Source organism: Mixophyes fleayi, chromosome 10, assembly GCF_038048845.1.
Source record: "Mixophyes fleayi isolate aMixFle1 chromosome 10, aMixFle1.hap1, whole genome shotgun sequence".
In the NCBI taxonomy this organism is placed as follows: domain Eukaryota; kingdom Metazoa; phylum Chordata; class Amphibia; order Anura; family Limnodynastidae; genus Mixophyes; species Mixophyes fleayi.
The window spans coordinates 44179616-44189615 of record NC_134411.1 but is presented as its reverse complement, the minus strand read 5'-3'; the positions used below and the strand labels follow the sequence as shown (position 1 = coordinate 44189615).

General features: G+C 35.0%; 7 non-coding genes across 7 annotated transcripts; all 7 read right to left on the bottom strand.

Moving 5' to 3' along the window:
- Window positions 1-113: 113 nt before the first annotated feature.
- Window positions 114-195, bottom strand: TRNAS-AGA (transfer RNA serine (anticodon AGA)). Its single transcript has one exon. It is a non-coding gene; the product is annotated as a tRNA-Ser (tRNA).
- A 1345-nt stretch (window positions 196-1540) lies between these two features.
- Window positions 1541-1622, bottom strand: TRNAS-AGA (transfer RNA serine (anticodon AGA)). Its single transcript has one exon. It is a non-coding gene; the product is annotated as a tRNA-Ser (tRNA).
- Window positions 1623-2967: 1345 nt separating this feature from the next.
- Window positions 2968-3049, bottom strand: TRNAS-AGA (transfer RNA serine (anticodon AGA)). Its single transcript has one exon. It is a non-coding gene; the product is annotated as a tRNA-Ser (tRNA).
- Window positions 3050-4394: 1345 nt separating this feature from the next.
- On the bottom strand, window positions 4395-4476 carry TRNAS-AGA (transfer RNA serine (anticodon AGA)). The gene has a single exon. It is a non-coding gene; the product is annotated as a tRNA-Ser (tRNA).
- A 1345-nt stretch (window positions 4477-5821) lies between these two features.
- On the bottom strand, window positions 5822-5903 carry TRNAS-AGA (transfer RNA serine (anticodon AGA)). Its single transcript has one exon. It is a non-coding gene; the product is annotated as a tRNA-Ser (tRNA).
- A 1345-nt stretch (window positions 5904-7248) lies between these two features.
- TRNAS-AGA (transfer RNA serine (anticodon AGA)) lies at window positions 7249-7330 on the bottom strand. The gene has a single exon. It is a non-coding gene; the product is annotated as a tRNA-Ser (tRNA).
- A 1345-nt stretch (window positions 7331-8675) lies between these two features.
- TRNAS-AGA (transfer RNA serine (anticodon AGA)) lies at window positions 8676-8757 on the bottom strand. The gene has a single exon. It is a non-coding gene; the product is annotated as a tRNA-Ser (tRNA).
- Window positions 8758-10000: the final 1243 nt, after the last annotated feature.

The window sequence follows — 10000 nt, the reverse complement described above, 5'->3', positions numbered from 1 at the left end:
CTGGAACACTTCTGTCCATTTTTCTCTTTCCAGGATTAAATTTAAGATTGATACAAGGTGTAATAACAATTAACCAACCATGCGCATCTTTCAGTGAATATGACAAATTAAACCCTAGTCGGCAGGATTTGAACCTGCGCGGGGAAACCCCAATGGATTTCTAGTCCATCGCCTTAACCACTCGGCCACGACTACTTGTGATGAAAATCGTGTGAGCTGGAAATGACATTTTCTGCATTTTAAGATAATTTCATAATGAGTGGAAACTCTTACTTGACAATGTTTGAAATAATAGAGATTGTTACTAAAGTGCTTTGTAGGTCAGATAAAGAAATCATCAGGTCCCAGCGAGATTAGAAGTCGGATCTCTGAATTAAGTGATCAAAAGTGCTTGCCATTACACCAAGTTACCCCTTTCCAAGAGGTTTTTGGAAATAATTCTCTCAGACTTTAGGCCACAAAAGAGTCAATTTGAATTGCATTTATCTGATGGCACCCTGCAACATATTTATTTTGGTTTAAACAGGTAAACACTTCTGTTAAAAAAAAAGAATTTGGAACAAGATTTTTTATCTGATTTATATGCAGAATTAAGTGCATGCTTTGTAAGTTTGTCCAAAGAACCGTGAATTTGGTGCACCTTTGCCTAGTTTCCAAAATAAATGTACAGGAATAAATTTAATAGTGTGCTGATTCACAGATTGAATTTTTTCAGTATTTTAGGGGGATAGCGTAGTAACCGAAATCTGTCATTTCACTATGTTTGCAGCACAAGAGAACACAAAAAAGTGCTTTGTAGGTTAAAAATAGAGACCATGAGATGTCACTGACATTTGAACTTGCCTCTCATCAACCTCCTGCCCACAATAACCTCTTGAAATCTAGTGCTCAGGTGGAGATTTTATTTCTGTATTTTGTAGGGATTTAAAAGTCGCTGAGAACAGTCATTTGACTATATTTCTAATAAGATAGATTATGAAGAAAGTGCTTGGTTAGTGAGAAAAAGAAGTCATTAGGTGTTATTGATAATTAAACATCAGAACACCTTAACAACTTGGCTACAAATAAGTGTTTAACACAGTCACAACTCCAAGTGCTTAGCTGAACATTAATTGCTCCATATTTAGAAGGATCTGCAAAATCACTGAGAGCTGTCATTGGACTATGATTTTAACATGAGTCATTTTCTTTAAAGTGTTTAGCAGGTAAGTATATAAAGAAATATTGGATTAACAAACAGTATATCAATGATTAAAGATTCAAGCTTCTCTTCCAAATACTTGTGCATTATTACCCGATCTCAGATTTTCTCTGTAATGACGATAAGCTAAAAAATTGTTGCCAGTGCATGAAACCTTGAATGGATCACTCTGCCATTGACATTCAACTACCACTTGCTAAATAATTTAAATAAACCTCATACGCTGCTGGAACACTTCTGTCCATTTTTCTCTTTCCAGGATTAAATTTAAGATTGATACAAGGTGTAATAACAATTAACCAACCATGCGCATCTTTCAGTGAATATGACAAATTAAACCGTAGTCGGCAGGATTTGAACCTGCGCGGAGTAACCCCAATGGATTTCTAGTCCATCGCCTTAACCACTCGGCCACGACTACTTGTGATGAAAATCGTGTGAGCTGGAAATGACATTTTCTGCATTTTAAGATAATTTCATAATGAGTGGAAACTCTTACTTGACAATGTTTGAAATAATAGAGATTGTTACTAAAGTGCTTTGTAGGTCAGATAAAGAAATCATCAGGTCCCAGCGAGATTAGAACTCGGATCTCTGAATTAAGTGATCAAAAGTGCTTGCCATTACACCAAGTTACCCCTTTCCAAGAGGTTTTTGGAAATAATTCTCTCAGACTTTAGGCCACAAAAGAGTCAATTTGAATTGCATTTATCTGATGGCACCCTGCAACATATTTATTTTGGTTTAAACAGGTAAACACTTCTGTTAAAAAAAAAGAATTTGGAACAAGATTTTTTATCTGATTTATATGCAGAATTAAGTGCATGCTTTGTAAGTTTGTCCAAAGAACCGTGAATTTGGTGCACCTTTGCCTAGTTTCCAAAATAAATGTACAGGAATAAATTTAATAGTGTGCTGATTCACAGATTGAATTTTTTCAGTATTTTAGGGGGATAGCGTAGTAACCGAAATCTGTCATTTCACTATGTTTGCAGCACAAGAGAACACAAAAAAGTGCTTTGTAGGTTAAAAATAGAGACCATGAGATGTCACTGACATTTGAACTTGCCTCTCATCAACCTCCTGGCCACAATAACCTCTTGAAATCTAGTGCTCAGGTGGAGATTTTATTTCTGTATTTTGTAGGGATTTAAAAGTCGCTGAGAACAGTCATTTGACTATATTTGTAATAAGATAGATTATGAAGAAAGTGCTTGGTTAGTGAGAAAAAGAAGTCATTAGGTGTTATTGATAATTAAACATCAGAACACCTTAACAACTTGGCTACAAATAAGTGTTTAACACAGTCACAACTCCAAGTGCTTAGCTGAACATTAATTGCTCCATATTTAGAAGGATCTGCAAAATCACTGAGAGCTGTCATTGGACTATGATTTTAACATGAGTCATTTTCTTTAAAGTGTTTAGCAGGTAAGTATATAAAGAAATATTGGATTAACAAACAGTATATCAATGATTAAAGATTCAAGCTTCTCTTCCAAATACTTGTGCATTATTACCCGATCTCAGATTTTCTCTGTAATGACGATAAGCTAAAAAATTGTTGCCAGTGCATGAAACCTTGAATGGATCACTCTGCCATTGACATTCAACTACCACTTGCTAAATAATTTAAATAAACCTCATACGCTGCTGGAACACTTCTGTCCATTTTTCTCTTTCCAGGATTAAATTTAAGATTGATACAAGGTGTAATAACAATTAACCAACCATGCGCATCTTTCAGTGAATATGACAAATTAAACCCTAGTCGGCAGGATTTGAACCTGCGCGGGGAAACCCCAATGGATTTCTAGTCCATCGCCTTAACCACTCGGCCACGACTACTTGTGATGAAAATCGTGTGAGCTGGAAATGACATTTTCTGCATTTTAAGATAATTTCATAATGAGTGGAAACTCTTACTTGACAATGTTTGAAATAATAGAGATTGTTACTAAAGTGCTTTGTAGGTCAGATAAAGAAATCATCAGGTCCCAGCGAGATTAGAAGTCGGATCTCTGAATTAAGTGATCAAAAGTGCTTGCCATTACACCAAGTTACCCCTTTCCAAGAGGTTTTTGGAAATAATTCTCTCAGACTTTAGGCCACAAAAGAGTCAATTTGAATTGCATTTATCTGATGGCACCCTGCAACATATTTATTTTGGTTTAAACATGTAAACACTTCTGTTAAAAAAAAAGAATTTGGAACAAGATTTTTTATCTGATTTATATGCAGAATTAAGTGCATGCTTTGTAAGTTTGTCCAAAGAACCGTGAATTTGGTGCACCTTTGCCTAGTTTCCAAAATAAATGTACAGGAATAAATTTAATAGTGTGCTGATTCACAGATTGAATTTTTTCAGTATTTTAGGGGGATAGCGTAGTAACCGAAATCTGTCATTTCACTATGTTTGCAGCACAAGAGAACACAAAAAAGTGCTTTGTAGGTTAAAAATAGAGACCATGAGATGTCACTGACATTTGAACTTGCCTCTCATCAACCTCCTGCCCACAATAACCTCTTGAAATCTAGTGCTCAGGTGGAGATTTTATTTCTGTATTTTGTAGGGATTTAAAAGTCGCTGAGAACAGTCATTTGACTATATTTCTAATAAGATAGATTATGAAGAAAGTGCTTGGTTAGTGAGAAAAAGAAGTCATTAGGTGTTATTGATAATTAAACATCAGAACACCTTAACAACTTGGCTACAAATAAGTGTTTAACACAGTCACAACTCCAAGTGCTTAGCTGAACATTAATTGCTCCATATTTAGAAGGATCTGCAAAATCACTGAGAGCTGTCATTGGACTATGATTTTAACATGAGTCATTTTCTTTAAAGTGTTTAGCAGGTAAGTATATAAAGAAATATTGGATTAACAAACAGTATATCAATGATTAAAGATTCAAGCTTCTCTTCCAAATACTTGTGCATTATTACCCGATCTCAGATTTTCTCTGTAATGACGATAAGCTAAAAAATTGTTGCCAGCGCATGAAACCTTGAATGGATCACTCTGCCATTGACATTCAACTACCACTTGCTAAATAATTTAAATAAACCTCATACGCTGCTGGAACACTTCTGTCCATTTTTCTCTTTCCAGGATTAAATTTAAGATTGATACAAGGTGTAATAACAATTAACCAACCATGCGCATCTTTCAGTGAATATGACAAATTAAACCCTAGTCGGCAGGATTTGAACCTGCGCGGGGAAACCCCAATGGGTTTCTAGTCCATCGCCTTAACCACTCGGCCACAACTACTTGTGATGAAAATCGTGTGAGCTGGAAATGACATTTTCTGCATTTTAAGATAATTTCATAATGAGTGGAAACTCTTACTTGACAATGTTTGAAATAATAGAGATTGTTACTAAAGTGCTTTGTAGGTCAGATAAAGAAATCATCAGGTCCCAGCGAGATTAGAAGTCGGATCTCTGAATTAAGTGATCAAAAGTGCTTGCCATTACACCAAGTTACCCCTTTCCAAGAGGTTTTTGGAAATAATTCTCTCAGACTTTAGGCCACAAAAGAGTCAATTTGAATTGCATTTATCTGATGGCACCCTGCAACATATTTATTTTGGTTTAAACAGGTTAACACTTCTGTTAAAAAAAAAGAATTTGGAACAAGATTTTTTATCTGATTTATATGCAGAATTAAGTGCATGCTTTGTAAGTTTGTCCAAAGAACCGTGAATTTGGTGAACCTTTGCCTAGTTTCCAAAATAAATGTACAGGAATAAATTTAATAGTGTGCTGATTCACAGATTGAATTTTTTCAGTATTTTAGGGGGATAGCGTAGTAACCGAAATCTGTCATTTCACTATGTTTGCAGCACAAGAGAACACAAAAAAGTGCTTTGTAGGTTAAAAATAGAGACCATGAGATGTCACTGACATTTGAACTTGCCTCTCATCAACCTCCTGGCCACAATAACCTCTTGAAATCTAGTGCTCAGGTGGAGATTTTATTTCTGTATTTTGTAGGGATTTAAAAGTCGCTGAGAACAGTCATTTGACTATATTTGTAATAAGATAGATTATGAAGAAAGTGCTTGGTTAGTGAGAAAAAGAAGTCATTAGGTGTTATTGATAATTAAACATCAGAACACCTTAACAACTTGGCTACAAATAAGTGTTTAACACAGTCACAACTCCAAGTGCTTAGCTGAACATTAATTGCTCCATATTTAGAAGGATCTGCAAAATCACTGAGAGCTGTCATTGGACTATGATTTTAACATGAGTCATTTTCTTTAAAGTGTTTAGCAGGTAAGTATATAAAAAAATATTGGATTAACAAACAGTATATCAATGATTAAAGATTCAAGCTTCTCTTCCAAATACTTGTGCATTATTACCTGATCTCAGATTTTCTCTGTAATGACGATAAGCTAAAAAATTGTTGCCAGTGCATGAAACCTTGAATGGATCACTCTGCCATTGACATTCAACTACCACTTGCTAAATAATTTAAATAAACCTCATACGCTGCTGGAACACTTCTGTCCATTTTTCTCTTTCCAGGATTAAATTTAAGATTGATACAAGGTGTAATAACAATTAACCAACCATGTGCATCTTTCAGTGAATATGACAAATTAAACCGTAGTCGGCAGGATTTGAACCTGCGCGTGGAAACCCCGATGGATTTCTAGTCCATCGCCTTAACCACTCGGCCACGACTACTTGTGATGAAAATCGTGTGAGCTGGAAATGACATTTTCTGCATTTTAAGATAATTTCATAATGAGTGGAAACTCTTACTTGACAATGTTTGAAATAATAGAGATTGTTACTAAAGTGCTTTGTAGGTCAGATAAAGAAATCATCAGGTCCCAGCGAGATTAGAAGTCGGATCTCTGAATTAAGTGATCAAAAGTGCTTGCCATTACACCAAGTTACCCCTTTCCAAGAGGTTTTTGGAAATAATTCTCTCAGACTTTAGGCCACAAAAGAGTCAATTTGAATTGCATTTATCTGATGGCACCCTGCAACATATTTATTTTGGTTTAAACAGGTAAACACTTCTGTTAAAAAAAAAGAATTTGGAACAAGATTTTTTATCTGATTTATATGCAGAATTAAGTGCATGCTTTGTAAGTTTGTCCAAAGAACCGTGAATTTGGTGCACCTTTGCCTAGTTTCCAAAATAAATGTACAGGAATAAATTTAATAGTGTGCTGATTCACAGATTGAATTTTTTCAGTATTTTAGGGGGATAGCGTAGTAACCGAAATCTGTCATTTCACTATGTTTGCAGCACAAGAGAACACAAAAAAGTGCTTTGTAGGTTAAAAATAGAGACCATGAGATGTCACTGACATTTGAACTTGCCTCTCATCAACCTCCTGCCCACAATAACCTCTTGAAATCTAGTGCTCAGGTGGAGATTTTATTTCTGTATTTTGTAGGGATTTAAAAGTCGCTGAGAACAGTCATTTGACTATATTTCTAATAAGATAGATTATGAAGAAAGTGCTTGGTTAGTGAGAAAAAGAAGTCATTAGGTGTTATTGATAATTAAACATCAGAACACCTTAACAACTTGGCTACAAATAAGTGTTTAACACAGTCACAACTCCAAGTGCTTAGCTGAACATTAATTGCTCCATATTTAGAAGGATCTGCAAAATCACTGAGAGCTGTCATTGGACTATGATTTTAACATGAGTCATTTTCTTTAAAGTGTTTAGCAGGTAAGTATATAAAGAAATATTGGATTAACAAACAGTATATCAATGATTAAAGATTCAAGCTTCTCTTCCAAATACTTGTGCATTATTACCCGATCTCAGATTTTCTCTGTAATGACGATAAGCTAAAAAATTGTTGCCAGCGCATAAAACCTTGAATGGATCACTCTGCCATTGACATTCAACTACCACTTGCTAAATAATTTAAATAAACCTCATACGCTGCTGGAACACTTCTGTCCATTTTTCTCTTTCCAGGATTAAATTTAAGATTGATACAAGGTGTAATAACAATTAACCAACCATGTGCATCTTTCAGTGAATATGACAAATTAAACCGTAGTTGGCAGGATTTGAACCTGCGCAGGGAAACCCCAATGGGTTTCTAGTCCATCGCCTTAACCACTCGGCCACAACTACTTGTGATGAAAATCGTGTGAGCTGGAAATGACATTTTCTGCATTTTAAGATAATTTCATAATGAGTGGAAACTCTTACTTGACAATGTTTGAAATAATAGAGATTGTTACTAAAGTGCTTTGTAGGTCAGATAAAGAAATCATCAGGTCCCAGCGAGATTAGAAGTCGGATCTCTGAATTAAGTGATCAAAAGTGCTTGCCATTACACCAAGTTACCCCTTTCCAAGAGGTTTTTGGAAATAATTCTCTCAGACTTTAGGCCACAAAAGAGTCAATTTGAATTGCATTTATCTGATGGCACCCTGCAACATATTTATTTTGGTTTAAACAGGTTAACACTTCTGTTAAAAAAAAAGAATTTGGAACAAGATTTTTTATCTGATTTATATGCAGAATTAAGTGCATGCTTTGTAAGTTTGTCCAAAGAACCGTGAATTTGGTGAACCTTTGCCTAGTTTCCAAAATAAATGTACAGGAATAAATTTAATAGTGTGCTGATTCACAGATTGAATTTTTTCAGTATTTTAGGGGGATAGCGTAGTAACCGAAATCTGTCATTTCACTATGTTTGCAGCACAAGAGAACACAAAAAAGTGCTTTGTAGGTTAAAAATAGAGACCATGAGATGTCACTGACATTTGAACTTGCCTCTCATCAACCTCCTGGCCACAATAACCTCTTGAAATCTAGTGCTCAGGTGGAGATTTTATTTCTGTATTTTGTAGGGATTTAAAAGTCGCTGAGAACAGTCATTTGACTATATTTGTAATAAGATAGATTATGAAGAAAGTGCTTGGTTAGTGAGAAAAAGAAGTCATTAGGTGTTATTGATAATTAAACATCAGAACACCTTAACAACTTGGCTACAAATAAGTGTTTAACACAGTCACAACTCCAAGTGCTTAGCTGAACATTAATTGCTCCATATTTAGAAGGATCTGCAAAATCACTGAGAGCTGTCATTGGACTATGATTTTAACATGAGTCATTTTCTTTAAAGTGTTTAGCAGGTAAGTATATAAAAAAATATTGGATTAACAAACAGTATATCAATGATTAAAGATTCAAGCTTCTCTTCCAAATACTTGTGCATTATTACCCGATCTCAGATTTTCTCTGTAATGACGATAAGCTAAAAAATTGTTGCCAGTGCATGAAACCTTGAATGGATCACTCTGCCATTGACATTCAACTACCACTTGCTAAATAATTTAAATAAACCTCATACGCTGCTGGAACACTTCTGTCCATTTTTCTCTTTCCAGGATTAAATTTAAGATTGATACAAGGTGTAATAACAATTAACCAACCATGTGCATCTTTCAGTGAATATGACAAATTAAACCGTAGTCGGCAGGATTTGAACCTGCGCGTGGAAACCCCGATGGATTTCTAGTCCATCGCCTTAACCACTCGGCCACGACTACTTGTGATGAAAATCGTGTGAGCTGGAAATGACATTTTCTGCATTTTAAGATAATTTCATAATGAGTGGAAACTCTTACTTGACAATGTTTGAAATAATAGAGATTGTTACTAAAGTGCTTTGTAGGTCAGATAAAGAAATCATCAGGTCCCAGCGAGATTAGAACTCGGATCTCTGAATTAAGTGATCAAAAGTGCTTGCCATTACACCAAGTTACCCCTTTCCAAGAGGTTTTTGGAAATAATTCTCTCAGACTTTAGGCCACAAAAGAGTCAATTTGAATTGCATTTATCTGATGGCACCCTGCAACATATTTATTTTGGTTTAAACAGGTAAACACTTCTGTTAAAAAAAAAGAATTTGGAACAAGATTTTTTATCTGATTTATATGCAGAATTAAGTGCATGCTTTGTAAGTTTGTCCAAAGAACCGTGAATTTGGTGCACCTTTGCCTAGTTTCCAAAATAAATGTACAGGATAAAATTTAATAGTGTGCTGATTCACAGATTGAATTTTTTCAGTATTTTAGGGGGATAGCGTAGTAACCGAAATCTGTCATTTCACTATGTTTGCAGCACAAGAGAACACAAAAAAGTGCTTTGTAGGTTAAAAATAGAGACCATGAGATGTCACTGACATTTGAACTTGCCTCTCATCAACCTCCTGGCCACAATAACCTCTTGAAATCTAGTGCTCAGGTGGAGATTTTATTTCTGTATTTTGTAGGGATTTAAAAGTCGCTGAGAACAGTCATTTGACTATATTTCTAATAAGATAGATTATGAAGAAAGTGCTTGGTTAGTGAGAAAAAGAAGTCATTAGGTGTTATTGATAATTAAACATCAGAACAACTTAACAACTTGGCTACAAATAAGTGTTTAACACAGTCACAACTCCAAGTGCTTAGCTGAACATTAATTGCTCCATATTTAGAAGGATCTGCAAAATCACTGAGAGCTGTCATTGGACTATGATTTTAACATGAGTCATTTTCTTTAAAGTGTTTAGCAGGTAAGTATATAAAGAAATATTGGATTAACAAACAGTATATCAATGATTAAACATTCAAGCTTCTCTTCCAAATACTTGTGCATTATTACCCGATCTCAGATTTTCTCTGTAATGACGATAAGCTAAAAAATTGTTGCCAGTGCATGAAACCTTGAATGGATCACTCTGCCATTTACATTCAACTACCACTTGCTAAATAATTTAAATAAACCTCATACGCTGCTGGAACACTT